Here is a 5,014-nt window from a genome sequence, read left to right as displayed (position 1 = left end):
TTCCTAGAAGGTGTTGGGTTAATTGTAGTGACCTCTGTCTGCACCTCCACAGGACACTAATGCTTGGGTTGTCAGTAATCAGGTAGTTTGGTCCAGCTTGTCCCACACACTTGTAGGGAGGGTGTGGGGCTGTGAGAAGCTGCAGAGCACAGCTTCATGGGTGAGGAGCCAGGAGGTGAGATATAGGATGTTCAGCCAGTGATGTCTCACTGGTCTCAGGGCCTGGGAAAAGACCAGGGCCAATGGCACTCAGGTATCCTCTTTACCCAACACTGCTTGATGCCCTGGAAGAGATGATAGGAAGTATGGTGCCTGAGGATCTACCCTAAGGCTGAAGTGTAAGAGAGGAATTCTGGCTGGTCCCACAATAGGGAGTCCTAGTCTTGCAGGCAGTAGCTTACTGGCTTGTTTTTGGTTAAAGCCACAGATTGGGGCACAGAGAAGCCTTCTATGGACATAAGAGGGCATCTTTGTAGGTGAATTGTTTCTCCACTGCTCCCCATCGCTGATTCCTATGAAAAGAGAAAGTCCATGGATTAAAGACATTTACTGTACAGCAGGGAAGTGTCCTGACTGTACAGATGTCCTGGTTAGGTATTGTAATGGGATCTGAAGTATGCCCGAGGATCTCAGGAACCATGCTTAAGCCACACAGTGAAGCAGGGACTGCCTTCATTCAGACCCAGCAGCTCCATGCAGCCATGGCTGACACCTTCCTGGAACACATGTGCCTCCTGGACATTGACTCTGCACCTGTCACATCCCGCAACACTGGAATGATTTGTACCATTGGCCCTGCTTCCTGGTCTCTGGAGATGCTGATGGAGATGATTAAGTCTGGAATGAATGTGGCTCGGCTGAATCTCTCTCATGGAACCCATGAGTACCATGCAGAGACCATCAAGAATGTCTGTGCAGCCACAGACAGCTTTGCATTTTATCCATCCTCTACCGTCCCGTTGCGGTGGCTCTGGACACGAAGGGGCCCGAGATCCGGACTGGACTCAACAAGGGCACCAGTACTGCAGAGGTGGAGCTGAAGAAGGGAGCCACTCTGAAGATCATCCTACACGGAGAAGTGTGAAAAGAACATCCTGTGCCTGGGCAGCAAGAACTACGTGGATGATGGGCCCATCTCCCTGCACGTGCAGGAGAAAGATGCTGACTACCTGGTGACAGGGGTGGAGAATGGTGGCTCCCTGGGCAGCAAGAAGTGCGTGAACCTGCCTGGAGCTGCCGTGGACCTCCCCGCCTTGTGGGGAAAAGGACATCCAGGACCCGAAGTTTCGGGTGGAGCAGGATGTGGTGATGGTGTCTGCATCTTTCATCTGCAAGGCCGCGTACGTGCACGGAGTTCGGAAGGTCCTGGGAGAGAAGGGCAAGAACATCAAGATCATCAGTAAAATCGAGAACCATGAAGGTGTTCTCTGGTTGGATGAGATTTTATTGGCGAGTGATGGGATCATGGTGGCTCGAGGTGACCTGGGCATTGAGATCACCGCAGAGAAGGTCATCCTGGCTCAGAAGATGATGATCGGACGATGCAACTGAGCTGGGAACCTGTCATCTGTGCCACACAGATGCTGGAGAGCATGATCCACAAACTATGCCCCATCCATGCTGAAGGCAGCGATGTGGCCAATGCAGTCCTAGATGAGTCAACTGCATCATATTGTCTGGAGAGACAGCCAAAGAAGACTAAGCTCTCAAGGCTATTCGCATACAGTACCTGATTGAGCGAGAGGCAGAGGCCGCCATCTACCATCTGCAGTTATTCTAGGAACTCTGCCACCTGGCGCCCATTACTGAGACCCCACAGAAGCGGCTGCCATGGGCGCTGTGGAGGCCTCCTTCAAGTGCTGCAGTGGGACCATTATCGTGCTCACTAAGTCTGAGAGGAGTGCTCACCAAGTGGGCAGGTACCGCCCTCCTGTCCCTATCATTGCTGTGATGTGCAATCCCCAGATGGCTCGCCAGGCCCATCTATATTGCGGCATCTTCCCTGTGCTGTGTAAGGATGCTGTACAGGACGCCTGGGCTGAGGATGTTGACCTCCATGTAAACTTGGTCATGGATGTTGGCAAGGCCCGAGGCTTCTTCAAGAAGGGAGATGTGGTCATTGTGCTGACCGGGTGGTGCCCTGGCTCTGGCTTCACCAAAGCCATGTGTGTAGTGCCTGTACCTTGAGGATCCTCTGGGGCCCCTCTTCTAGCTCCTGCCCCCCCCCCATCCTATCCATTAGACCAGCAAAGCTTGTAGTGCTCATTCTGAGCCAAGATGTGGCACTGGTGAGCTGGGACCCCATGAGATGTTAATGCCTCTGAAACATGCAATAGAGTCAAGCTGTTACTCATGGCTCTTCCTATGCCAGGGGTGAAGGAGAAAAGCAGGTGGAAACATTCTAACTATCACAGAAGGGCAGCAGCAACTCTGTGGACTTTGCTCCTGTAGAAAGATGTCCAGAGGATGTCCAGACCTAGCCTGGAGTCAGGAGGCAAGAGTAGGGGCTGATGGCATGGGGCCCAGGATTCCATGTATATGACATGGCCCTGTCACTGACTTGCATTCCCAACAGCTTTGTGGTCCCCTCTCCTCCTCCTTGTGCTCTCCACTGCTGTCACTGCAGACACTGTGCTCTCCACCTTGTCTTCTGGAACGTCTCCAGGCCTGTTGCTATAGGGCCAACCTGAATGTCAATAAACTGCAGTTGAAAAAAAAAATTACTGTCATTGCAGAAAGTGAATGAATAAAAAAACATACACCACATTTCCCGGTGGGCCTGGTATTAAATTTATTTTTCAGGAATATGTCTTTCAAGAAAAGTTAACTGGCTAAGCCTCCAGGCTTCAGGTACCTCATTATAATGAAGATCTGTCTTGTGCCTACATGACTTGTAGTCATTTCTTCTCAATGTAAAGGGGCTTAGGGTGTTGCACTTATGTTAATAATGGTCACTAATATATGGAGGGCTGTGGATCGTTTCAGGGGCCTGGTTTCTTGGAAATTTAGAGGAATGACTACCATCTCTTTGGTTTACCAGGGTTTCAAACCTCATCTCAACCAGGGACCAGGATACCTTTCATGTTCCCACAGTACATTCCCCCTACCCATTGCTATGTCCTCACTCTAGCACATTAAGACCCCATAAGGTTAGGGGCCTCTTTTCACTGAGGACAGGCAAAGCAGCCCAGCTAAAATATGTTCCACAAACAGGCAGCTGTTTGGTGATTGTTCATTTTTATACTTGCTCAGGGTCCACATGAAGACCAAGTAACACATCAGCTACATATGTTCTGGGTGGGAGGCCTCGGTCCATCCTGTATATAACTTTTGTTTGGGGTTTCAGAACATGATAGCTCCAAGGATGCAGGTTCGTTGACTCTAGTGTTCTTCGTGGAGAGTTCCTGTTACCAGTGAAACCAGCATTTGTTCACTCTATTCTTTCCTAAGACTCCTGAACATCTTAGCACTCTTTATCTTTGGGTATCTATACATGTCTGAGTCAACTGCTGTTTGGAAACTCCATTTTTGTCTTTTTTTAATCATTAGATATTTTGTATTTACATTTGAGATATTATCTCCTTTCCCTAATCTGATGTCCTTCCTGACCTTTTGCCTTCACAAAGATACATTCCATTCTAAGCACAATCTCCACCCAATGGCTTGACATTCCCCTACACTGAGAGTACATGTCATCCCTAGGCCAAAAGCCTCATCTCACATTGTGGCCAGGCAGTGCTATCTTCAGCTACATATGCAACTGAATCAATAGGTGTCTCAATGTGTTCAGAAAAGTTGGTGTATTAGTCCATGAGAATTTTGGAGGGTTTGGTGGGTGATAATGTTGTTATCTTCCCATGAGGATGTAACCCCTTTAATCTCCTTAAATCCTTTCTTTAACACTTAGGTCCTAGAGCTCAGTCCAATGTTTACCTCCAAGCATACTCAGTTATATCTATATGATTCTAATATTGTCTCTGAGGAGGCATCTCTATCTGGTTTCTGCCAGTAAGTATTTTTAGGGATCATATATAGTGTTTGGAATTGATGGCTGCATGTAAAGTAGATCCCAAGGTGGGATGCTTCTGAGTGATCATTTCTACAATCCCTGTTCCTCATTTTACCCTGCATTTCCTCCTGTGTGTGAAATAGCAGGAAACAGCAACCACTATTCTTTAATATATGTTAACATAAATTGACTATATTCCTCAATAAAAGGACATAGACTATCAGACTGGATACATAAACAAAACCCAGCATTTTTGGCATATAGGAAACTCATCTCAGAGACAAAGACAGACACCATCTCAGAGTAAAAGGTTGGGAAAAAAACTTCCAAGCAAATGACCCCAAGTAGCAAGCTGAAGAGGCCATTCTAATATCGAATAAAGTATATTTTCACCCAAAAGTTATCAAAAAAGATAAGGAAGGACACTTTTTACTCATTACAGGGGAAATTTATCAGGAGGAACTCTCAATTTTTAACATATATACTCAAAATAAAAGAGTACCATATTCATAAAAGTAACCCTACTAAAGCTCAAAAAATACATTGCACCCCACACAATAATAGTGGGAGACCTCAACACTGCACTCTCAACAATGGACAGATCATTGAAAAAGAAACTGAACAATGACACACAACAACTAGCAGAGGTTATGGACCAATTAGAATTAATAGATATCTACAGAACATATCATCCTAAAACAAAAGAATACATATTCTTCTCAGCACCTCACAGTACCTTCACCAAAATTGACCATATAATCGATCACAAAACAAGCTAAAATAGATATAAGAAGATTGAAATACTTCCATGCATTCTATCAGATCACCAGGGACAGAAAAAAAAGACAAAAAAGTCCATATACACATAAAAACTAAACAACTCTAATAAGCAATAGTAGGGATAAAGAAGAAATAAAAAAGAAATTAAGGATTTTATAGAATTTAATGAAAATGAAAACACAACATACCCAAAACTATGGGATTCAATAAAAGCAGTACTGAGGG

At 45.8% G+C, this 5,014-nt stretch overlaps 1 pseudogene across 1 annotated transcript; it reads left to right on the top strand.

Annotated features, from left to right (window-relative positions):
* The first annotated feature begins 626 nt into the window (after positions 1 to 626).
* On the top strand, positions 627 to 2,187 carry LOC308437914 (pyruvate kinase PKM-like; annotated as a pseudogene). Its single transcript has one exon. The product of its transcript is annotated as a pyruvate kinase PKM-like (transcript).
* The last annotated feature ends 2,827 nt before the right edge of the window (positions 2,188 to 5,014 follow it).

This window comes from Micromys minutus (assembly GCF_963924665.1).
Source record: "Micromys minutus genome assembly, chromosome: 1".
NCBI lineage: Eukaryota > Metazoa > Chordata > Mammalia > Rodentia > Muridae > Micromys > Micromys minutus.
The sequence above is the reverse complement of the archived record's forward strand: the minus strand, read 5'-3'. Positions and strand labels throughout refer to the sequence as shown.